The 26759-nt window shown below is 41.2% G+C and overlaps 1 protein-coding gene across 1 annotated transcript in view; it reads left to right on the forward strand.

The window, feature by feature from the left end:
- The first annotated feature begins 828 nt into the window (after nt 1-828).
- The window catches only part of RARB (retinoic acid receptor beta), a 650193-nt gene continuing 624262 nt past the window's right edge, over nt 829-26759 (forward strand). Inside the window, exon 1 of the mRNA XM_053930256.1 lies at nt 829-891. The gene's annotated coding sequence lies outside the window, so the exon portion shown is untranslated. The remainder of the gene's footprint in view (nt 892-26759) is intronic.

The raw sequence follows: 26759 nt of genomic DNA on the forward strand, positions 1-26759 counted from the left end.
AACAGCAAAGCCAAAGGCCTATTACACAGGCAACATAAAGTTAAAAAGACATTATGAATAAAACGTTGGCTCGTGCGGCTTTTGCCAACTCCAGAGAAGATTGCCTGGTGCCGACACGTGTTTATTACACTTAATAATGTTTACATAATTCTTCCTTGAGCTCATTAGAGCTGTCAGATCAGAAGTAAATGTGTTCCCCCCTCTGTTTATCTCTAAAGACTTCGCAGTCAATAAAGCAAGATGAATGGCATCCAGGGTGCAGACACCGTACTCCCCCGGCTTTGCAAACACTGCCAAGTTAAACCCTGGGCCCTGGCGGGCTCCTGGGTTTTAGGATTGCATCTGATCAGCCCCTCAGTTCTTCACCAAAAGAACAGTGCTTCTCCAACTTTAATGTACCCCAGGAGCTTGATAAAATACTCAGTACCCCCGTAGAATCTGATTCAGTTGATCTGGGATGGGGCTCAGAAATCTGCATTAAGAGCAAGCACCTGGCTGATGCTGATGCTGCAGGTGCATGGTCCATACTGGTCCTGTTCTAGAGGGCATTTCCAACCATCTCTTGAGGGGGGTACCCCTTAACAATTCGGGGCATCTTGGCCTATGGGATGCTTCAGAAGCCGCGGCCACGACAGCAGTGGCAGCACCAGGAGCAACTGCAGCTGCCTCATCGCTGCAGCGCGCGCGAAAACCCCACCGGGCCAGCGTGGCTCCGCGCGGTAGTCAGCCAGCGTGGAGGGGCGGGGCCTGGCGCCCGGGGGCGTGGCATGGCGCCCGGAGGCGGGGTTCAGAGAGCCCGGCTCCTGCTGTCTGCTCTCAGCGACGGAGCCGGGGGCTGAGGGCACAGCCAGCGGGCGGCGCGCCGCGGACTCCCAGGCAGCCCGCGGAAAGGTAAAGGCAGGAGAGCGCGCCGGCGGGTCTTCCCGCCCGGCAGCTGCTGTCCAAGTTCCGGAACGTCCCTGGAGCCCTAAACTGTGTCTGGGCGTCCAGGGTATTTGTCTAGCATCCAGGGAACGGCTGCCGAGCCAGGGTTTTGCGTCTATCGCGGCGGGGCCAGGGGCCGGGGGTGTTTGGGGTCTGCAGCCGGAGCCTGCTGCCATCCCAGGACATCCGGAGTCGGAGACAACTTTGAGTAGCCGCCCTCCTCCAAGTTCCCTTTATTGCTATTGTCTTAGCGCCTCCAGTCTGACAGTCTCCCCGGACTCCAGCTTTGTTCTCATCAGGCCAAACCCGCGGTCCCCTAGGGCGTGAACCCGGGAGGCGCTGGCAAGTTGCACCTGCCAGCTGGATCCGCCCAAGCTCCTTTCGAATCCCTGCCAGGTCCAGGGCAATCCTGCGTACATTGGGGCAGTGCACCTCGAGACCGGGTGCCCACGGGGGCAGCGGTCCTCGCCCCATTTCCCTGTGTGGTCTGGGATCCAGACTAGGGCGTCACACCTCTGGGATGCGCGTGATTTGGGGCCGGAGAAAGGAAGAGAAAAAGTTTGGAAGCCTGGGCTGGTGTGAGGGAGCCGGCCGCGCCGGGCTGCACATGGTAACAGTTGAAGACAGTGCTAGGGGCTTGGCGCGGGGCAGAAGGACTGGGACAGAGCCTGCATCTCGGAGGCTGAGGCTCCAAGACGGGATGACCACGGAGATGGGGTGCTCGTTGTGTGCACGTGTTGGCACGAAAAGGCTGTGTGTAATTGCAGAGAAAGATGGGTGAAAAAGGGAACGGAAGGGGAGAGGTGCTAGGGAGATATGTAATCTCAGTACCCGGTGTGCTTTCCCCCCATAGATATTTTGGAAAAGCTATGCAGGAGATGCCTTCTTGTATCTGAACTCCGGAGATGGGGGTGGACGTGGGGGAGGAATAAGTTTTACCCAGCTAGAGCTGGCTTTGGAAGTGAACAGGTGACAGAATACTTCTGTGTGTGTGTGTGTGTGTGTGTATGCACCCGCGTGTGCGCGCGCGCAGCGACGAGGGATGCTGGACCGCCTGCCCAGCGAACCTATTCACCCTGCCCCCTTCCAGTTGGCGACAGCGGTGTGAGTTTTTCTGCCACTCCCTGCCTGAGGCTGGCAGGCGAGAGGCTAAGTGATGGTCTCGGAGTGGAGCAGACAAAAGGGTGCACTTGGACGCCCCTCCGAATGCCAGGCGGCTGGGCTGTGTGTGTGTGTGTGTCTGTCTGGAAGGGATCCCTTTTCTGCCAGCTAGGGAGAAAACACTGGTGGCACAGGGTTGAGTAGTAGAAGCAGGAGAAAGACAGGTGAAGCGGAGCCCAGGAGAAGTAGCCGGGCAGATGGAAGAAGAGAGCAGAGATTTAAAAGCATCTTGCCTGATAAGTGAATTTTAAAGAGGTGTTGCTGGGGGTGGGTGGGGGGTGACTCTGAAGCTAAGACTTGAGAGGACGGGGACGCAGTCAGTTTGATGGATAAAGGTATTTTCGTGAACGATGTTCAAGTGAGTCTGAAACCTTTGCTGAAGTTTATTGCTGGTTTTAGATAATCTCCTTAGACACATCTTTCCAGGATCTACGCCAGAAGTACCTTGTGACTGTCAGAAAGAAGTAAAAGGCTTATATACACAAATAAAATGCAGCTAAAATGAAGTTTAAATGAAGCTTTGAGCAGGATTAAATGGCTTGTGTAACTGCTGAATGTTGCTGAAGTACTGTCAGGGCTATAAAATAGCCAGGCAAAAAATAAAGGGAAAAAAATAATTGTAACAAGAAAATGAAGGCTTTACAAGAATTTCAGTAATGAACACATAACAATTGATGGTATGATGCAGTAATTATTTTCGTATTTACGCCATTAACGATTGTAATTTAACGTTAATGTCCTGGTATTTTATTCCTTCTCATTTGCAGACAAAAGCACATCTGAGACACCATCAGGGAGTAATTTGGTAATATAAAGTCATGAATAGAAAACACTAAACCATGCTCAGAACTCTGACAACATAAAGCGTGAAACAAAATAACCTCATTTGCTGTTTATTATCTGTCTTTATAATTCTGTTTACTATCATTTGCATAAATGAATAGCTAAATTGTATAGTATATCTCCTTTAGGAAAAAAATACTTGATGCTTATAGATATACTGAGGGGAAATTAGCAGGCAGGTAATCCTTACATTAAGCACAAAAAAAGATTTTTAAAAAACTTTGTAGCATTGGAAGCCGTCTGGAAATAATCAGAATACAAATTCAGTCTACCTAGGCATCCTTATTTTACTTAACTTGGTTCAAGTAGTTCTTAACAATATATATGTAAATTAGTCAACAGTCAGACCCTAAACTTCTTTTCTACCTAATCTTAACCAAATCAAACTAAACCACTCCAATATACTCTATTTTGTTTACCTGAAAAACTCTTTTTTTTTCCTAGTCAGACTTTCAAAGGGTAAATTTTCTGAAATTGGGAAGGAAGATGTTTATTGGAGGAATCTCAAAACAAAATTCTTTGAGCAGATACTTAAGTTATTAACATTTAAGACAAGCATCAGAGTTCACACATTTTAAAAGTATTGTGCATGATTTTAACCTTAGGAACTTTTTTAAAGGTGCCTTCCTGATATGATTAATGGGACAATTAATACCTGTATTAAAAGAACTCTGAAGTAATATGCCAGCAAAACATCAGAGCAGAATGTATAGTGGTTGGGAAGAATCAGTCAATCACATGAATGCTTAAAAAAATCCATTTATCTTGCCAGGCACACAAAATATCCCAATGATTGAATGCACCTTTTCCCTTCCATACAAATGCACTGGTCTCATGTGGAACAGCACAATGAAATCAGTATTACCTGAGGATGGATGGATTCCATGTGGGAATAAGGACCTTGTACGTATTTTAAGTGCAGGGCTAAAAATGAGTGACAAGCGAGTTGCTCATTATTGTGGAGACTGGTGATTGTGTGAGATTCGGGCAAGTTCTTTCTTACTGTTTTGCTGTTTTACAAACTTGGGAAATGCAATGGTGTGAGCAAAGTACGTTTTGAATATAGGTTGAAGTATTCCACTCAGCCTTAACAAAAGTCACTATTTCTCGGCATTCTCACAATATTACAAATATTTCAAAAGCTGTCTTTTTCTGTAGTTCTGTTGTTCTTCATACCATTGTTCTATAGAGAAATTCTGTATTTTTTCTTCGTTTTAAAGGCTAAAATCTGACTTTTGGTTAATTAATTTATTTATTCATTTCTGCAACATACTTATTAAGACCCATTATTAACTACCAGATATTGCATTAGGTGCTGGGGATTCAAGGATGAGTTAGACCCATTCCCTGTACTTATAAAGTGAAGGAGACATCATGTGGATAAATAAATGCACTAAAATGTAATAAGTGGCTGTCTATCTTAGGGCCCTGGAATGAGATCAGTTGGGTTCCAGTTTTAGCTCTGCCCTGCCTAGCTGCCAATTTTTAACCTTTCTGAGCCTCAGTTTTCTAATCTGATAAATGGGGAAAAGCAACATCCCTGGATCATAGAGGTGTGAAGGTTGCATCTTCACACACTTTAATATCTTCCACACCCAAACCACACTCTGGATCCCATGCTTCTCAGCATCCCCTATTCATTTCTCTTCTCCACGTCATTAGCAGTTTTCTGGTGAGTCTTGTCTTTATATACGTTATCTCCACTTCCTCTCTCCCTCTCTATCCGGCTTACGCCAACGTGGCTTCTGGCTTCAGTACGTATGGAAACAACTTCAGCAGTAACTATTAATTGGTGAGGTCAGGTGAGCCACAGTCTTACTCAACTTCTTGGAGCGTTCGAAAGAGTTCCTTTTTCTTTATAAGTAGTCTCCTTTTGGCATCAGTAACTTTGGTGGCTTCTGTGACACTGTGCATCCCCAGTTTCCTCGTTTTTCATTATTATTTCTTACTCAGCTCCTCCTTCATTACTCCATCTCTAAATAAACTTTGGATCTTTCCAACCTTGGGGCTTCATCCTGGGCCCTCTCCTTATATCTCCTCCCCATATCCCTCTCTTTAGTATTTCTCATTCTCGTGGTTTTAAATCTTTATATGCTGACTCAATTTATGTCTCCTGTTCATACCTGTCCTCTAAACTCCAGAAACATTTATCCAACTGTCTACTTCTTCATTTGAATATTTCACAAGCATCTACAGCTTCTTACATCAGAAATTAAAATCTATATTGCCACTGTCACCAGCACACTAAATTTATTCTTTCTTCGGTCTTTCTTATTTTGGGAAGTGATACCACCATATACCCAATCATGCAATCCAGAAACTTCACCCTTTACCACCAACATATTTCTTAATTCTTCATCATGTCCCATGTGTCTGGGTAGGTATCTTCCTGATACACATAGGTAGGCCTACCAGTGTTGGTGGTTTATATCTTCATCTGTTCTGATTGGCCAGTGACTTGACCATTCGAGCTGACAAATATGTTTTACTGTTACCCCTGTTTGTATTTATCTGCTTCTGTCCATTTCCATTGTAACTCCCAAAGTCCTAGCCAATATCATCTCTCACCTGGTATTTTTGTCCACACGTGATGGATTTGTGTGTAAATTATTAGTATCTCTACTTAAAGCTAAACTGACTTGCTGAAGTTTACATATTATGTGACATACATTTCATATAATTTAGTACTAAGAAGTTGGACATCAATAAACAGCATCTACCTTTTAAGGATCCCAGTAATTTAATATTAAGAGGTTGAATACTTTTAAAATAAGAATTTGTTTATGGGAGAGGAAATATGCTTGGTTTGCTTCCCCACCAAAACAACAGATTATGGAATTTCAGGCTGTCGACTTTTTGCCAAATTTGGAATACTATGCTTGCATTTAATTTTAGGGAAATGAAGTCAGATAAAGTTCTACCATTAAAGAAAGTTTAATCATAACCTCGAATGGTCTATTTTTTCCTCTTGTATAACAGAATACATTCAATCAAAAAGCTAATCTAGAAATATAATTAAGAGATGGTATCAAGAATATTAAATGTCGGTGTACAGACCTTTTTGACAAATAGTAGCAAATAAAAGCAAAATGATTAGGGTAACATGTATCACCAGCATCAACTCCAGAATGGTTTGTTATTCCAGTCTTCCCCTATTTTGCTAGGAGGCCGATGTTCTTAGCAGAGACATTCTTGAGTACAGTTTACTTGTAGACAATTCATTTGTAAGTTACAAGGTTTTACCTCAACAGGGTAGCAATGACGTACATGTAACCATGAAAACAAGACTCAAGTAGTTTGTCAGTGATGTCATCACCATTTAAAGATAAAGTCAAAACTTCAGTTTTCTAAAGATATAGGCATTTTCATTCACAAAAGAGGTACAGGAATATAAGAAAAAAAATGGTTCAATTGTGAAAGTACTTATATTCCCTGTTAGTCTTATGATGCTGATCCTGGATTTCACCTTCGGATCACATCAAGCTATAGAGGCAGACTATTTGTAACCTTCCGTTCTCCTTTTCCTGAGCTCTCTTCCTTCTTCCTTCTCTCCCACAGTTTGTTTTCTTCTTTCCTCTTCTTTAATTCTTCCTCTTTACTTCTTAACCTTTTGTTATTCCTCCCCTTCTCTCACCCCTGTTCCTCTTCACTGTCTTTCTTCATCATTCTTATGCGAGTAAAAACAAACAACATATAAAGCTCTACCCGAGCTATTGCCCTTGGTGTTACCACTATTCGAGGATTTAATCTACCACCTTGGCCCTGCCTTCACTTCGAACTTATCTCGAGGACCTTAAAATTCTTGCCTCAGTTTTTCCTCTATATCAGCAACTAAACATATAACAGGTGGAAGAAAGGAATTGGCAGAATTACTCTGTGGATTGAATGACCCTTTTCCAATAAGTAGTCTTTGTCACCAGACAATATAAAGGTAGCATGCCTAGTTCCTGAGCTCAGGCACCAGTTTGGAAGATGCATCTCCATCTTCACGGTGATAAGTACAGCAATGGTTTAACCAACGACAATATGCACTGAGCGTTCCCTGTGTGCTAGGCTCTGTGCCAAGTGTGTGATACATGTTATTTTATTTATTCCTCACTCCTGGTAGCCTCATGTTATATATAGACAGGCTATGCTATAAACAGACTAAACAAAGTTAAATTACTTAAGCAAAGGTTGCAGAACTGAAAGTGTGGGAGTGGACACTCAAATTTTCTTTCTTTTTTAAAAGATTATTTATTTATTTATTTATTTATTTATTTATTTATTTATTTTTAGAGAGAGGGGAAGGGAGGGAAAAAGAGAAGAACAGAAACACCAATGTGTGGTTGCCTCTCGCATGCCCTCAACTGGGGTGAGTGGACCTGGACTGCAACCCAGGCATTTGTCCTGACTGGGAATGGAACCAGCGACCCTTTGGTTCGCAGACCTGTGCTTAATCCACTGAGCTCCACCAGCCAGAGCTAGAAACTCAAATTTTTTTAGCTGCTGTACTCTGTACTATAGTAGAGGTATTTCCAGTATCAGCCAGGTTGGATAACTATGACTACATTCATATTTATAGTGAGCTACAACTATACTGAAGCCATACTATTTGCTTTAATAGGACACGTCTCAAAGAAATGATGGGTGTGGAGAGTGGCATGTATTGGCCCTATGGGCTCAAGTTGTATAGGTTATCAGTTGGGTAGATCTTAAGGTTTGAGCCTCCTCAGGAAAGCGTGGTAAAGCCAGCTTAGCACAGTCGCTCTCTCCAATGTGGTCACCAAGGAAGCCTGAAAGTGAGTGGGATAGTCAGTGTGGAATGACCCAGCATCATAGGCTTTGGAAGCGATGGAAGTGGCTCTGGGCACATGTTCTTCTTTCTCTTTCAAGACAATGAGGTTTTAAATTTGGGGGAAAACATGCTATAGATTGTTTTGTATGACAGTGAATGGAATAGACACTGTATTTGAACAGAGGAGAACTAAGATAACATGGTAGGTGAAATGAGCCTTGACCGAGGAAAGAGCAAAACTGGACTCCCTACCCCATAAACTGAGGAAGTTGCAATCCGGTGGGCTCTCTGGGGTTTTTTGCAGTGTCCACTTCATATGATTTTATGCATGGGGAGGGACTGAGGATAAAAGAGAGGACAGTTTACGATGGGTGTTGAGTGTTTTACCAGGGCTTCTAAAAGTAATCCTGTATGCCAACAAAATTCATTTCCAGTTTGAGTTAAATGAGAGCCTGGGCAGTCTAAAAACATGAGTATTCCCACAGCTTCCTGGCTGTGGTCTATGAGGCTCTTCACAGTTTGGTGCCCTGTTAGTCTTCTGGCCCCATTCACTGGCCTCCTGCATTGAATGAATGAATAAGTGAAAGAATGGATTACTCTTGAGTGAATGAGGGACTCTCCAAGGTGCTCAATGGTCTTTGTTGAATAAATGAAGAAGGGGAAGACATTGTTTTAAAGAAGACAGTGGAGAAATTGAGGTTAGACACAAAGGCATAGGAACAATTTGGTGAGTAGATCAACGCAGTTAAAAGCTGTATATCAGAACTGCTGGATGCTGACCTTGAGTTTTTATCATTTCTTTATTTCACAAGTATTTATTGAGATTCTGCTACACACCAGCCACAAATCTAAAGCTGGATGTCTATCAGTGAACAAGAAGTGAATGTCACTGTTCTCTTGTGGCTGATGTCCTGTTAGGAGACATATATTGCAATAAAGTAGACGAAATTATAATTTCAGGTAACAATACGCCCTATGAAGAAAACTTTAGCGAAGAGTTGGGAGAAGGATAATTTTAATGGAAGATTCCACAGCTTCCTGGTATTAAATACTGAATTATGTGGTCATCTGTCCCCATCTCTTCTGTGCTGATCTCAAAGATGAGTATAGCTTAAACAGTCTTGTGTTGAGTGAATGTAATGTTGTCTTTCTTAAGATTTTTGCATTAGTAAAATAAGGCTTCCTTTTAAAATATTATCTGAAAACCAGACTTTGACAAAAGAGAGAAAAGGTCCCGAATTGATGGCTTCTGTGAATGTGCTCTGCATTTAATGTTACACTGTAGCAAGTGTTTCACTGATACAATGGCAATTGTAGTATTCTTTTGATTAATAATTTAATAAAGACATCAAAATTAGTGTAGGAAGCTTTTTTTCTCTTCCCTCACACACCAATACATTCAACATTATAGTTACTTGAGATAATTGTGAAAATTTTAAACTGAAGAGGTTCCGTTTCCATGGGATTTTTACATTACTTACTTAATTTTCTCAGTACCAATTTGGCCTCTTTATTTTCTGGTTTGTGTTAATTCGTGATGGCAGTGATAGAAAATGAATACAGGCTCAAAAATCAATATGATTGGCTTAGAAACATAAGTGATTAATGACGAGTCACACCAACAAAGAAATAATGATTTCTGTGGATGAAGTGTTCAGAGTCTTTCTGATACTACCCTGTGGGTGGGGTCCCTAGTGACCATGGTGCCTGTATTACTATTCCATTACTGCCTTAACAAGTTAACACAAACCTAGTGGCCTAAAACTTCACAAATGTATTATTTAGTAGTTTCTATGGGTAAGAATTCCAGGCAGGCTTGGTTAGGTACTCTGCTTAGAGTCTCACAGAGCTATACAAATCAAGGTCTCGGCCAGCTTGAGCTTTTATCTAGAGAGTCTGGGAAATAACTTGCTTTCTGTCTCATTTAAGTTGTTGGTACTTTTCAGTTCCATGTGGTTATAGGATTGAGCTCCCCATTTCTTTGGTGATTGGCAGCTGAGGGTTGTTCTCAACTTCTAGAGGCATTTCTTGGCTTATGGACCTTTCCACCTTTAAAAACAGCAACAGTAAGTTTAGTCCCTTCATGGTTCAAATATCTCTTCCACCTCCACATCTCTTCTACCTCCAGCCAGAGAAAGTTCTTTGTTTTTTTAAGAGCTTGTGTGATTGGGTTGCACCCAGCCTGATAATTCAGGATAATCTCCTTATTTTAAGGTCAACAGATTAATAATCTTAATTATATCTGCAAAGTCCCTTTCTGCCAAATAAGGAAGCATATTCACAGGCGTGATTACTGAGGGGCCAAAATTTTGCCTGTGCTAGAGCCTGTGAGATCTACTTCCAGGAATATGCTTGTCAACGGACACAGACTGGATGGCAACTAGATTTATTTAGAAACTATAAGGTTTTGAGGAAGTGAAAAGTGGTGTTGTTCTAGTACATTCTGTAACAGAGCCGCCGCAAAGTAAAGACACCTACAATATTAAAACAAAACTCAAATATTGAATTTTGTAAGACATGGCCTCCAAAAGGCAACCTTAAATCCACAAGGAGACTTTCAATCCTGGGGTGCACCATGCAAATGCCTTCAGGCGCGCAGAGTCAAGAAGAGAGGCAGCCTACTTTTATACAGCCAGAGTGCTGGGGACTACGAACGTTAAAGAAGGCAGCCCTGCCTCAGTTCCAGGTGCTTGTTTTGCTCTGCAGCAATTTCAATCCAAAATGACAAATGTCTGACTTGAAATGAAGGTTTAGAAATCTGGATTTTTGCATGAATCTGGGAAATCTGTGTGAAATCTCCAGGTTTTCTTTTTAGGGCCAACTAAATCAAAATTGAACATAATAAGAGTCCCCAAATGTATTTGAGGACTAAATTGAGTATATGGGTTGCCAGTTAGCAATTTATGGTTTTACTCATACTGAGTAAAGTGCATGTTTGAGTAAAAAAAGTATTCAATGTGGTTGAAAATACTGAATTTAGGAGCTGGCATTGACAAAGACATCGAAGTACTCGAATAGAGTAAGACTAGGAAGTTTTTGGCTCTAGCTTCCAGAAGTAACAGTGCCTTCAGTGGCCTACTGTTGTTAACCTGTATTTAAAAACATAAATGAAGAAGATGATTAATGTTATTATGCTGTTTCCCAAGTCTTGAACCTTACACAAGGATCTAAAATATCACTTTTTCTTGGTTTAGACCCTTCAGATTTAAACAAGTAAAAGGGATCAGGATAGAGTGTGATGAACTGAATTAGAAAGAGTGTGGAGGGATAGTTTGGATAATTCAAGCCCAGATCCTGATTGGCACATCACATTTGTCTTTAGAGATAAGGAGAATGCCCCTTAAAAACATACACTGGTTTAAAAGAAGAACTTACTTTACATGATATGAAATGACAGGAAGAGACTGAAAACATGTATTGTACAGATGGAGTCTGAGGTCCATAAAGGTTTTGAAAATGTCTCCAGCTGGGTGGGCACAGGGCATTGGATGGCATAATGGCCTAGAGCACAGCTCTGTGAGTCAAACTAATTGGACCTTGAACTAGGGCTCTACCACTCACCGGACGTGTGACCTTTGGCAAAGTTATTTCACTTCCCTAAGACTCAGTTTTCTCACCTGCAAAATGGAATCATGAACATGTAACCCAGAGGTGGTTGTGAAGATTAAATGGACTGATGCATTTAAAGCACATGGGTTCTCATTGCATGATTCTGGATCTGGGTACCCAGCATTTCATTAACTGCCATCAATTCTCACGCTGTGGATTTAAAAATGACAGGATGTGTGGCTGTCCCTTTTTAAATGAAGCAGTGAAGGCATAAAGGAACAGTGTAGGTTTAGTCAGAACCTGAATCCTGAGTTGATATTTTATCTCTGTGTAGCCTGTTGCTGCCTCAGTTGAAGTGGGTGGAGGGTTCCCCTTTCCCAGAAATTTCTTGCATGCTGTGGTCCCACAGAAAAACTTTTGGATTTTGTGCCTAAGGACCTGGGTACAACTATTACTTTTACAATGTTCCAGCTGAGCCCTGTGAGTGTGGGACATACACCTAAATTCTCTGAGCTCAACATTCCATTTGTATGAAAGAGAAAACCAAGTGGTCTAACTCAAAATGAGCTTGAGAGGATTGTTTGAGGAAATGTATATAAATGTTTTTCATAGATTTGGAATCTAAATTGTCTACTTCCTCTAGCGGGCCATATTCTTCGGTCTGGCATGAGTAAGAGCAAAGAAAAATGTGAAGACGACGCTCGGCAAGCCACTACTGAATCATTTAATAAATGTTTACTGAGCATCTATAACCTCTTTCAGCTCTGCTAGGTTCAGGGGTTAAAAACTAAATAACACACACCAATGACACAGTCCCTAACCCCTCGGAACTCATGTTCGAGCCGGGAAAGATAAACACTGTAATATATGTCGATGCACACCTTGATTCAATTTCTTGCAAAGTATTCTGGAGAGCAATGGGGCAGTAGTGATTTTCTTTGGGGAGACAATCCAGGAAGACATCCTAAATGAGTGATCATTAAAATATTCTTTAGCTTGAGGTCAGCATGCAGGACGTTCTGAAAGACATAAACAATCAACCACACGAACCAAATGTTTCCCTATTTGCTTTCTGGAACTTCAGTTATTATATACTCGATTGAACAATTCCATGGACCTTTTCCCAATTTTTTACCTTAGACCACATTCCTAAAAGTACTATGTAAGATTTCAAAATACAGTTGGATAAAGAAGACTTCACCTGCCACATCCCCAGTGATAACACCAACGTAGATCGGACATAAAAATGCATATACAGACCCTGTTCTTCAGTCACAGCACGTGGCATGTGCTGGTAATGGCTCAGAACTGCTGGCTAGATGAGGGTCACTGTAATCTTCTCAATCTGCTGTAATAAATCAGAAAGTCCCTATTTAATTTAGGATACTCCTGAAGGTGTGTTGCAGTTTTGGTAACTGTAAAATATCATATAATATTTTGATAAGTTCTCTAAGAACTAGATTTCAAAGAAAAAAATTAAAGCAAATGTATTACAACCCCTTACATCAAAACTGAGTATTATGATGTCCATCTCAATCTTTTAGTTGAGTAGAAAAATTAGACCAACAAAAGGCAAGTAAATGACATGATTCTAATCTCAATATCTTTCTTAAGAAATATCTCTAAAATAACAAGTAACAACTAATGAAATGACTCACTATTAATGAAAATATTAGCAAACACATGTCATCATCATAAGCTGGAGTTTTATATATTAATGATAATAGATGTGCAACAGTTTTAGAAAGGATAAAATATGCACATTTTAGAAATTATTATTTAAAATGTATGTATCAATGAGTATATTTTGTGGATTTTACCTCCGTTGTATTTTATATTATTGCATGGAGCTAATAATAAAATTTGTACATGAAAAAACCTATTGAAAGATTACCCCTTTTTATAGTTTTAATATGAAAACACAGAAAATATATTTCTGGATCCTTGTTTTTAATTGATGCAGTCTATTTGGGGGCTCCAAAGGCCTAATGATGCATTAAGAATTCTTCATTTTTGTTGCTTCGATTTTCTATTGAGCAACATTTGTGAGAGTAATAGAGTAAAGTAGTGAGGGAGAAGATTGAGAACTGCCCAAGAATGACTCCAGTTATGTAAATAAGCAAATGATGGGAAATAATTCAGGTTATTTTCATTTTTCGTTCTTATCAGAGATTCATTGTATTTATATATAAAACATGGAAACTATCCCATTATAGATTCAGAGCTATAGTTAGATTAGCATATTAAAAACTACTTTAAAATGAAGTTATTTTTATCATTTTGAGTTCTTTATTTTCCTTATAGAAAAATAAATGCCAGTTGGGCTGCAAATTATAGAGGATTATCTTCTCTCCTTATAAGAGTTAGAAATATGAATTTTTTTTTGAGGAATTTGATTTGGGGGTTGAGGGAGTGATCTTATTAGCACCAGGCTTCCTTGGCCGGTAATCTCACGACTATGGGATATATATTAAATCCTTTTCTATTTATATTCTTTGGCAGGCCATTATTCATTGTTATTGTGGAGATTTTGTTAAGTAATAGTTCTCTTGAGAAATCATGGGTGCTTTTTCGAGGTCACGATTTCCTCCCGTCAGTTAAGAGGGGGCCATACATCCTCTCTTCAGTTAAGAACCCGCTCTATACCCATTTTCTTTAACACATACTTTATTTGTAAGGTTTCTGACACTCCTTTCTTCCGAGAACTTAAGAGTGATATATCACTCTTTATTTTGTGAAGTAAAATTGATTAAAGGAAACAATAAACATAATTCTTTAAGCATGAAACCCAATATATTTTGAATACTTGGCTGAGCTGCCTTGGTGATCGTCATTCATTTGTTCTCCAGGGACTGCTGGGCTGTGCCAAAGGCCTCCCGGTAAACAGTCCTCACAGTATTATTGTTTTGATCCAACGTGGCAAAAATCCATCCCCTTCCACACATGGATACCTGTTCTTTGCTGCCCAGTATTTGCCAGAAGGGGAAAATCAGCTAATTTGGTGGTAGTTTTTTTTTTCTTTCACCCACCTAGAGGTTTTAATGATAGCTTATGTTTTTAAAAATTGGATTAATTCAGCAAGGCTTCTGAGCAGAGAATCACATATTAGATTTTACTGGGTTTGAAGGCCCATGTGACAGTAACTCCCATTACTAAATCTATGGCACTTCAAACAATCTATTTCCAGAGAGATGTTAACCTGAATGGATAAGAGGACAGCATAGGGGAGTGGCTAAAACATGGATCTGAAAAGATAGACAATTTCAAATCTTTGCCTTTACTGCTTATTAGCTGTGGGACCCCAGACAAGTTACTTCATTGCTCTGAATTTTTTCCCTCACCTATAAAAGAGATATAACAGCACCTACCTGTGAGAATTTGTTGAATTTAAATGGACAAAGTACCTGGCATGTAACAGGCTCACTAGAAAGTGAGTTCCATAGACTCATATTCTTCATGGGTACATACAGATTTCCATCAAATATCTACCTCCTACCTGCCCACACAACAGCAAAGCAACACATCAGAGCAGCATGAAAATTAGATAAGCCTATGGCTGCTCTAAATGTGGTCCTAGGGCCAGCAGCATCAGCATCACCTAGGAGCTTGCTAGAAATGCAGACTCTTGGGTCCAACCCCAGACCTGCTGAATCACATCCTGCTTTTTAACAAGGTCTCCAGGTGATCGTGTGCACAGCAAAGTTTGAGGAGCATTGAGATGGGCCACACCATTTTTCTTTTTCTGACAAAGTCGATCTGCTGTACTATTGGTTATTCATTCCTTTTACCCACTCACCTGTTGTTTTGGTGACGTCTGGGGAGAAAGACACGCTCAAGGTATTCTCTCAGTATCTGTATCTCGAGGCAGGTCAATGCACGTGCACTTCCACACACAGCAACGGAACATCCCTCAGCATAGGGCCTGGCACAAGTAGAGCCTCAATAAATGTTTATTGAGTGAAATAAAACAGCCAACAGTCAGACAAGCAGACTCTCCCATCTGTTCTGCAGATGCATAGCAGCCCTAGAAGGGCCTGGAGAGAGATGAATGTGCTTGAGGTCTTTGCCAGGAGGCATTACCCATGCCCAATGGGGAGGAGGGCTTTGCTCGTTGCTGTTCTTGCCAGGAGATCTGCTAAGGTTCTGAAAGCCTGTCAAATGTGTGCAGCCAGAACAAAGGACAGGGGGCTGCCTTTCTTCTCTCTTTGCCCTGCCTGGCAAGGCTGGTGCCACAATGCTTTGGGAGCAGTGATGTTTTGGAGATAGTCTTTCTTGCTTATAAGGGACAAAGGAGTAGGTCCAAGGTTAGGGACATTATGGTCACATTTTCCCACCTCTGTGACAAACTGGGCTAGGTCTTAAAAGTTCTCTTTTGATTTCAGGACTTCAAATTTCTAAGTTGCTGATTCACAGACTGTTAGAGGGTGTGGTTGCAGTGAGGGGAACCTGGGAGCTGATATTGCCCAGAGAAAGATCAGATGGAGAGAGAGAGAGCTCACTGGCTTGAGCACTGAGAGAAACAGGAAACTGTAGGTTCTCAAATGCTTGGGAAATGAATTGTGCTGCATGTCCTTAATCAAATATGGGACTTCCCTGGTCTGTAAAGTTGTGATAAATACATTTATGTGAACTTTGTCCACCTACAGGCAGAGTGTATTTCAGTGAACTTCATGCCAAGGTCCCGAGATGGTTGATATCTGGAGCCTGCCTCCCCAGTGAGTTAGCTGTCTAACCACTCTTCTTTCTCCCTCCTCCCATGACCAGTGTTGACAGAATTGTCATTGGGAGACTTCTTTTGTAGCCACCCCACCTTGTTCTATGACTGCTTTAGCCTTGGAAGTCAGATGAACTTGGAATATCCACTGTCTTTGTTTTTCTCTTCTGCAAACTCCTCCTCCATCTTTGCTGCAATTTTTTTTTTTCCTGTCCATGTATCCAGAGAACAAAACTCTTATTTACCCAGCGTGGCTGATCCCAGATGAGAGTTAAGAGGAAAGCAATCAGATTAACACACATATAAGAGTAAAATGCTACTTAATCCTCGATGGAATCTTTATTCATGAGAATTTGCAACAATCTGAATAACATTTAACTTATCATACAACAGATTAGGGGGGAGAGGGGGTGTTGATCAGTATAGTAGTTTGGCTAATACCAGCTGTGGTAACAGACAAATCTCCACATCTCAGTGGCTCGATGAAGTTAAAGTTTCTGTAATATGTAAGTGACAGTGTCGTTGTGACATGCCTGGACTGAGGAGAAGCAATAGGTCCATGCAGTCATTCAGGGACCCAGGCTAACAAAGGCTCTGCCATCTTTCATGTGTGGTTTCCTGGTTACCCTGGGTATTGGCATCCAGCTGGCAGATGTGGCAAGAGAGAGAGGGTCATGCATGGGAGGTATTTGAGGGGTAGAACTAGAGGAGGAATGCATGACCTCATATTTTGTTAGAAGTGGAATTAGGTAGCCATGCTTAACTGCAAAGGAGGCTGGGAAATGCTGCCTAGTTGGGTGCCCAGGTTGTTGATTATCATGGCTGCTGTACAGGTAGAAACTGCCCTGTTCCTTTTGAGTCTTTCTCCTGCGTCTCCCTAGAGAGGTTACACATTCTCTCTCCTGCGTGAGAGTCAAATTTCTGTGGCAGAAAGCCCCCCCTCCCCCGCCACCTACCTGAAGAACAAGCGTAGAGCCTTGGCATACCACATTTTGACAATTGCCAACAATTAATCCAAACTCAATTTCCTGTATTTCACAAGGATGTTGTGAGAATTAATGGATTATTTGGGGTGATTATCATCCCTTTGATCATTGTCTTCATCCTGTGCTTTTACACTTTACATGTCCAGGCACAGACTTCCACAAAACCTCGGGGAGAGGCAGAGAGCTCTTCATCTCCTGCTGACCACAGGAGGAAGCTGGGATGCACCCCAGTTCAAAGACACATTCTACCTGTGCGGCAGGATCCTTCCTGCATGCAGCACCCTTTCCATTAATACAGTTTTTTTCAAAAAGCTACAATTTCATGGAGAGAAAAGATAAGACAAGAATGATGGTTTAAAGTCTTTCTTATTTCTGTGCTGGCTCTGGAATCGGCCTGCTGGGTGACTTTGGGCGAGTTAATGAGCCACTCTGTCACAATTCCCTAATCTGTGAAACAGGGACTCATCATAGCAGCTACCTACTAGGTTGTTGTGTGCAGTAAATGAGGTAATGGATGTTGTGTTGAAGACACTATCCGGAATGTGACTTGTGCTTCATAGATATTAGTTGTCACTTTTTTTTTTTATTTGCAGGAGACTTGGTATCTAGTTCAAGGAGTACATAGCAAAAATCACAGGTCTTATGTTACTGGCAAAACTAAAGTGGAGGTAGAGAATGTGGCAGTAGCATTGCCTATTTGCAAAAGGGAATACACTGCTGTTTAGTGAGCTACACGGGTGGGAATGAAACCTTCCCAGGAGCCTTGACCAACAGGAACTCTTGCTCAGGCAGGGATTTTGAGGTCCGGCTCCAGGCACTGGCTGTGTCCAGGTGTCCTAACGGGTCTGGGGTGGCTTCCCCTGAGTGGCTGCTTCCCCGGAGAGAGCAGACCTATGTTGCTCGAGCCAGTGTGAATGCTCTTCCCTGTCAGAGACAGAGCTTTCTGTTCTTGCTGTTGAAGGGAAGTTGTTTTATTCATTTGGCCAATAAATCTGCAGAGGTGTGAGTAAATGAACTTCCTTCATTTTTTGTGGTTAAAATTAAAATATGTAAATAAAAGGAAGAGCAGAGCCTTGGTTACAGGCTCAGGTGAGTTAAGCAGTTGTATTTGTGCACAAGATGTAGGTTTAACAGCCCTTAACAATCTCCACATGAAGTGCTTCTAAAACTTTGCTGTGCAAGCAAGTCACTGGCGGCTTCAGGTAAAATACGGAGCCTCATTCAGCAGATCTGCAGTGAGGCCTGAGATTCTGCATTTCTAACAAGCTCCCATGTGATTTGGATGCTGCTCGTCTGGAACCACCCTCTGGGTAGCAAACTAGTACGTTGTTTCATTGTTGGGATTTGGTTCATTGGAGAAAAGGTATGGAATAAAGGGAGGCATTTCTTCCAGAATGGAGAAGCTGGGGGCCTTTAAACAGTAAGTAGTTCTCTAAGTGTGATCCCAGCGAGTCAGTATCAGCATCTTGGGGGAACATATTAGGAATGCAAAATGTGAGCCTACCCCCTCCCCCAGCCCCAAACCTCCTCAATCAGCTAGTCCAAGGGTGGGACCCAGCAGTTTTTGTTAACAAGCCCTGCAGGTGATTCTGACATAGCTGAAGTTTGAGAACCATCGCCCCAGAGGAGCTGACCCTGGCTTCAAAAGGTCTGGTGATGATGAAACTAATTCTCTAGAATGCTTCTGGGCTCCTGGAGTGTGGTGTCTCCTGGTCTCTCTCTGCTCAGTTTCAAGATTCCTTAGGCAGTTATGTCCTGGAGCAGAAGGATTGGGTGTAGAGGAAGATTATTCTTCAGAATTGTAGCTTGTCGTATGGATCTTCCACCCTTGTCTCACTTTCCTTATGTGGGGACCACACAAGACCAAATGTGTCACCAATATAAAGCTTGAGAGATTGTTTCAGGGTGCAGTGATCCCTAAGGGGCTGTGAGTCTCAAGTCTTCCTGTTGGGAACTTCCTTTGGTTGTGGTATTGGCTAAAGAGGGTTAGTAACTGCAGATTTGCCTGAGCCTGAGAGGCTACCCACAGCATGCACTTCTGGTGTTGACACCAGGCTCCAGACAGTGGGTCACCCTAAGTGCAGCCCAGTGCTATTACAGCTTCAATGTGTGAATCACCTGGACGCCTTGTTAAAACACAGGCTCTGACTCAGTACTTCTAGTTTGGAGCTGCATTTCCAACAAACCCCCAGGTGACATCCTGCTGCTGGTCTGTGGACTGCACTTTGACTAGGGGCAAGGCAGCATGTCAGCCTTGGGATACAAAATTGGCCTATGTGCAAACACTCTGGGTTCCCCATAGCCACTTACACTGCAGACGGGCTCCTCTGTCCTGACAAATTCAGAGCAAATTTTAGGACCATCTCCAAGGCATTAGGGTTGTCGTTTTGCCTTTAAATATATAGAATTAATAAATCTCTGCCCTTCTGGGCTGTAGGTTTTTAACCCATCAAACTCAAAAGCTCTTTTAAAAAAAAATTATTCTTTACAAGGAGAGGTGAGTGCTGTTGACCCATGACTAGAACATTCTCAAACCCACTGATTTCTCTGTGTGTGTTTGAGAACTAACTACTGAATGCTTTTTCTTGTTTGGGCTGAGCAGCTGCAGATGACCCGGGATGGTGCTTCTGTCACTTTTGGTCTTGTCTCTGCCTCACCAGTGGTACATTTGTCCTTCGGTTTACAGCTGTGGTTGACCTCAGGGTTTGCTGCTGTTTGCAGTGTTTCTGCTTTTCAGCATAATGAGTTTTGCTTCATCCATATCCGCCTTCACTAATTGCAACACAGCAGCACATTCTATATCCCATCTGTTTCCATGATTGATTGTCTTCTACTTCAGAGTGTCCTAGAGCGTTACTTAAAAAAAAAAAAAAAAGAATCAGGCTTCATTGTGACCTTTAAGATGATCACAACTTGTGTTTGTACCTAGGTATACCAGTCTATGCCTTATGACCACCCAAAGCATAAGAAATCATTTATTTGACGTTGATGATGTGATTTTTCCTTACTCTCCACTCTGGTCAGGCACACCCTAGGCTTTGTTGCCTTGTGACATCTACTTCATTCTGCTAATATACCCCCCAGATCAGCCTTTCTGGCTACATGCCTTATCTGCTCATAGATGAAGTAAGGGTGGAGAGCTCAGGAGTGGCTCTCAAGAAGATGCTGGTCACAGGGCTTTCTGATAATGTGTAAAGTTGTTTGGATGCATAGTTAATTCTTATTATTCATGGTAGTTATGGCCTATAAAGACACCTTGAACCTTAAATTAGTGAATACTGAACACAGTTGCCCTTAGGAGACACATAGGGTTAGGTTTTTGGTCTTTTGGTCACAACATTTTCATCAACTGATCAATACATAACCTTGTTTTATGAATGCTTCTGTACAAAGATGCCTTATCTAATATATATTGTTGAATCATGACATTGAACTCAAGGCCAAAGGCACTGTAACTCATGCCCGAATGAAGCTCATCTAACACACATATTTTTTTCTGTAAGGAACATCACAACGTCTTGCCCTTAAGACCAACAGACAGGTTTTTAGCACTGTGCTTGGGAGCCATTTTAAACAGTGAAATCAGCAAAAAGCACAAACATGTGAAAATTGTGGCACTGAAAAGACCATAAAAGGGACGTTTGTTTATGGTAGGGGAGCTGAAAGGAGAAGGCAGAGTGCCGCCATGTTTGACCTCGGCCGATGTGTGCATCAGGAGACTCCGGTTTTTCACAGCTTTGCGAATATTCACAAGTGATCTTCAGAGCACTGCAAGTATGGATTTGGGGGTTACAGATAAATTTCAGTGAGTAAGCAAGTTCTCAATTAGGGACTCCATGAGTAAAGAAGACTGACTGTATATTGTTACATAACCTGACTTTTAAAAATTTAAGTATAATTGGTATACATATTATATTAGTTTCAGGGGTAGCATACAGTGATTCTACATGTATATGCCCTACAATGTGGTCACCACACTAAGTCTAGTATTGCCATACTCTTGAGAGCTGGCTTTGTTTAGGTTGTGAAAGGACAAAAATTTATTGACTCTACAGTCACTTAGTGGGATGAAACAACTCAGGTATGGAGCAGCTGCTGGAAGCATGTTGGTAGAGGTCTGCCTTTTATATAAACAAAGGTACATCCCCAGGGCCACACCTTCTCCTATACCAGTATCCGAGCTCTCATTTTATGAACAACATGGCAGCAAGCTTTCGTTGGGTATGATGTATATGTCACTGAGTGAATGGATCCCTGTGTTTCAAGTACTTACAATTTCCATGTACAAGGAGGTTCAAATACAACATAGTAAACATTATGTGTCTGATAGATGATATTTGTTTGAAAATTTCAAAATCACCAAGGATTGACTATTTCTTATCTTCTCTTAGACTGCAAGTTCGGCATCTGTCTTTTTACCAAGGTGTCCCAGTACCTAATGTACAGTAGTGACTCAAAAAGTATTTATTGAATGAACATGATAATATTTGAGCTGGTGTCTCAAGGCCTTACTTAGATCAGTTTTTCCAACTCTGTTAAATAACAGAGTATTTACGGGATGTTTACCAAGTGAAATTACACTTCACAAACCAATTGATTGTGTCTCAGGCATATAGACTTCAGCTTTGGTATACTTTACCGTCTCCCCAACATTTTATCATGAAACATTTCAAACATATAGAGAGGTTAGAAGAATTTTATAGTGAATATTCACATAATAGCCACTATCCATATCCTACAATTAACGTGTTATGATCCTTGCTTCATTATATACCTATCCACCCATCCATTTACCCATTCATCAATCCATATTATTTTTTATGCATTTCAAAGTAAATGGATATGTGTACAAATGGATATGGATACAGGGTATGTGTAACATTGATTAGACTTATGTTTTTGATGTGACTTTTAATTTGTTTGGGTAACAATTTCTTTATCTGTAAAATTACAGGGTTGAAAAATATCTATCATCCCTTCAGCTGAAATTTCTGTGGTTTTGTGTGTTGTTAATCCATGGTTTAGTTTAGAGGAAATTAGCGTGTGGGTCAAGTTAAGAATAACCTGTAAATTTTGAACCTTGGATCAGGAAAGTTTTGCTGAAACACACGCATACCCACTCATTTACGAAGTTCCTAAGAGTACTTTCAAGCTACCGCGGTGGAGCTGAGTAGTTGTGACAACCATATGGCCTGCAAAGCCCAATATGTTTACTCTCCGGACATTTACAGAATAAATGTGCTGATCCCTGCTGTAAAGAAATAAAAAATTAGAATGTAGACTGGGAGGAATCTGGAATTAGAAGAATAATTTAAACAACATTGGTGGAGCTGGCAGAGGAGATAGAGACATTCCACCAGAGATTTCACACGTAAGTGTAACTCTAAGTAAGATTCCTTCCTCTAGGTATGCCTTTTCCTGTGTGGGTTTTTGTTTTTTTGTGGGGTTTTTTTTTGCTTTAATTGAAAAAGGGGCATATAGTAGTGATTCAAGGTATATTAGTCAGCTTTTGCTAAAGTAGGCTGTAACAAATTGACCTCAAGTCTCTGTGGCTTTCAACAGCAAATTTACTTTGCCTCCCTAGGTCCCCTTAGGTTCTGCTCTGTGTTGTCTTCTCTGTGGACTCGAGTTGACAGAGCCTCCCCCACCTGGGTCATTGCCAGTCTGGTGATATGGTGGTGGGGGGAGAGAGAGAGAGAGAGACAGAGAGACAGAGAGAGGCTCAGGGCATTAACTGACTCTTAAAACTTCTACTTAAAAGTGACACCTACCACCTTTGGTCACATTTCATTAGACAAAGCAAGTCATATAAGCAAATATGGGTTTAACAGGATGGGTCTGTTTAACACTCCTACTGGGAGAGGAAGCAGATAAAAGTGAACAATAGTACACTCTTCCTCACAGGGGTAACAAGGTCAAGAGATTTTTGTTGTTTAAAAGACTGGCTTCAGTGTGTTTAGAGGCAGAGAGAAGAAACATGCAGAGAGAAGGAAGTGCTTTCTGAATGATAAATGTTCCTTGCTGTTTTTCCTGGAAAGGACAGATTTTCAGCTGGGTAATGTTGAGGTTCTGGGTCTGGGAGTTAGATCTTGGAGTCCATGCTAGCTAAAGTTAAGAATCATCTGGGGAGATAGTTAAAATGCAGATTCTGATCAGTAGGTCGGGGGGGGGGGTGTGTGAAATTCTGCATTTCTAATGAGTTCCCAGGGGATGCTGATACTGCTTGTCTGTGGACCATCCTTTAAGTAGCAACAATCTACATCACCAGATAGTCGAAAATAAAACAGGGAAGTAAGTGTTCATTAGCAAACCATCTGGGTCAACCAGGTAAATATTGAATCCAAAGGGAATAAATGCACCTGTTCTGAAATGCTGAGCATTTCTAGTCAGTGTTTAGAGCATCTCCAAGACAGAAAAGAACAAGACTTTGAGAGAGCAGGGTGCTCTTTTGAATGACAATGAACAGATCAGATGGCATTGGAGTCCTGGGTGGTGGCAGGACAGTGATGGAACAAGAGGTATGGCTAGAGAAGAGTGAGGTACAGATTTTGAGCTGGAGCAGTTCCATCCACTGACATCGGCCATCACCATTCCACCAACAGCCTCTTTGTAATGGAATATGAGCCAGATGAAACATCAATATTCTTCAATCACAGACGGGATGCCAGAAACTGGCAATAAATGTTTTTTGAGCACTCAAACATGAACAGCAGTTGTCAGAATTCACATCTTTAGATAGTAGCAAATGATTCAGTACAGTTAATAAAAACCATTCAGCAAGTTTAAGACTATGAAGTATGTTTCCTTTGAGTTTTGATTGTCATAAATATCTTGCTAGTTAAATCTTCAATAAAAACTACAACTCTGGGACTTGCCATCTGAAGAGAAAATTTCAAGGTGAAATTATTCTCTAGAACTTCAGTACAGTTTCTTCAAAGAAAAATCTGCAGTTTTTTGAAACAGTTGAATTTACTGTTTGTTGATTCCTTTTTTGATGACACTAACAGAAGAGTCTTGGCCATGATTAATAAGGTGAAGCCATGCTTATATTTCAAATATGTCTTCACTTGTGCATGAATAACTCTTATATTTATAAGTTTTGTATCACACACATCTGGCATAGAATTCAGATCCTGCCACCTGCTTGCTAGGATCCCGAGGGCAAATATTTAACCTTTCTGAGCCTTATTTCTTTTTCGTAAACTGGGTGATATCTCATTGTGTTCATGATGGGTTAACAGAAACACAGTTGGCATTGCACAGAGCTGGCCCTCCACAAATGAGTTGTATTTTTATATTTGTGGTACAAATTTGGAATCACTGTTATTTCAACATTTAGAGTGACCCATGTATGGCTGCGTAAAAAAGATGGGCAGTTACAAGTGTTGGAGAAGAAGTAGAGAAATTCGAACTCTCACGTACTGCTGGTGGAATTGTAATAGCCAACAGCCACTTTGGAAAATCAGTTTGGCATTTTCTTACATTGCTACACATAGATTTACCATATGACCCAGAAATTCTACATCTAGGAATCTACCCAAGAGAAATGAAAATATGTCCACATAAAGGCTTGTACACAAATGTTCATAGCAGTATTGTTCATAATATCAAAACAAAACAAATGCTCACGAACTGGTGAATGGCTAAACAAATGATAATAAACCTATACAATGAGTACTGTTTTGCAGTATAAAAGGATGAAGTACTGATACATACTATAGTGTGGATGAACCACAAAACAGTATGCTAAGTGGGAGAAGTCAGGCCCAAAGACCACATATTGTATCATTACATTTATGTAGAATGTCTGTAAAAGGCAAAGCTATAGAGCTAGAGAGTAGAATAGTGTTGACTGGGGCTGCTAGTTGGACACTATCAATGAGCTTGGAGTTTCTCTTTGGGATAATTAAATGTTCTAGATAGTAGCGATAATTGAACAACTCTGTAAGTTTACCAAAAATCATTATACTGTACACTTAACTAGGTGAATGTCATGTAAATTATAAATTTATATTTACATGTGTAAATTATAACTCAATAATGCTGTTTTTTGTAAAGAGTGAATTGTGTACATTTTTTAAAGTTTTGATCATTTCTCTGTCGACTTTTATTGTTGTGAAATGAAGACAATTGGTGAAATGCTTTTGCCCTTTCAGAAATGTGTTGAATTCTCTAAGTTGTCTTGAATGCTTAGGGAAGGCTTGCGTTTTTTCAGGACAGCCCTGAAAAAACTAATCGCCTGCAGGCATGGGCTGGGGATACAACATCTGAAAACAATAGAAAGTCCAGTCAGTAAATGCAAATCAATAACCCTGGCTGATGATTCCACATGAGTAAAAAGAGATTTGTAAGATGGAGTGTCTTCACTTTAGCCATTAAACTTCTCATTCACCAGTTCTTCATTAAGTGCCTGTCTTAAACCGGGCAATTGAATCTGAGATATCAGACATGTCTGAATTATGGAGATCAACTGCTTCATTGTTGGCCTTGGGCACAGGATAAAAGGAACCGAATTTAATATTCCCCCAGAAAATGATGTAAGGCGAGGTCGTCGGCAGCACCTGAAAGATACTATCACAGAACTGCCATAGATGTGGTTGTGGAAGCACACGCACCTTCAAGAAGACACACCGGGTCCCACTGTGTTAAAATGCTAGGGACCTTGCTCAAGCATCAGATTTAAGAACTAAGTGTATGTGTGTGTGTGTGTGAATTCTCCACCTTTACTTTTTGAAAATGGGAAATGCTTGGGAGCTGGTTGTAGTACCATGTAGTTCCATCACAAATACATTAAAAAATGCAGGCACTTGCATTTGACAGCCTGTTTCTTCTGAAGGGCTCTTACTGTGGAGATGCAATCTGAGCCTGCCCACCCCCACCCCCTAGGGCAGACAGGCATGTCTGGGCTAACACAGGAACTTTCATCAGACTTTTTTGGTTGGCAGTAAATGTACTTAGAAGTCAGCAAGAATGGAAGGGGTCTCAAAGTTGCTGCCAAAACAATAAACAAAAACAATTCTTTTTTTTCTCAGTGTATCCTACATGGATCATTGGTGTCAGAATAACTTTTAGGGAGAGGGATCCATTATTAAAAAGTTAGAAACTTGAGGGACTATACTATATCACACTCTGTTGCTAGGGAAGTAGTGAGTAGAGACAAAGTTCCCTGCTTAATGGGGCATTTGTTCTAGTTAATTGTTCTCCTAGTGGGAGCCGTGGACCAACAGCATCTCCTTTACTTGGCTACTTAATTAAAATGTAAATTTTCAGGCCTAACAAAGCAGAAACCTTGGGGGTGCAGTCTGACAGTACACATTTAATAAGTCCTCTAGGTATGGATGCATGCTAGTGTCTGCGAAGCATTCTTCTAGGGCAGAGTTTTTCCGTCTCCGCACTGATGACATTTGGAGCTGGATGATTCTTTGTTGGGGGGAGCTGTCCTGTGCAATGTAGGATTTTTAGCAGCATCCTGGCCTGTACTCATGGAGATGCCAAGTTGCTTCCTAACCCCAGTTGCAACAATAAAAAATGTCTTCAGATGTTGTGAATTGCAGGGTGGAGGGGAGGGCATGGTAATCAACCCACATGAGAATGCGTGCCCTAGGACAAGGCTTTTCAAAATGGTCTACTGACCAATGCTATTAGCATTACTTTAATCAAACTTCTGGGGGTGGGGCTGAGGAATCTGTGTTTTAACAAGTTCTGGTGATTCCGAAAGTGCTAAGGTCTAAGAAGCACCATCCTAGCAATAGGGACAGCCAAGAAACGATGAAATGTATGTGTATATATATACACATAAATCACT

This window comes from Desmodus rotundus, chromosome 8 (genome assembly GCF_022682495.2).
Source record: "Desmodus rotundus isolate HL8 chromosome 8, HLdesRot8A.1, whole genome shotgun sequence".
NCBI classification, from domain to species: Eukaryota; Metazoa; Chordata; class Mammalia; order Chiroptera; family Phyllostomidae; genus Desmodus; species Desmodus rotundus.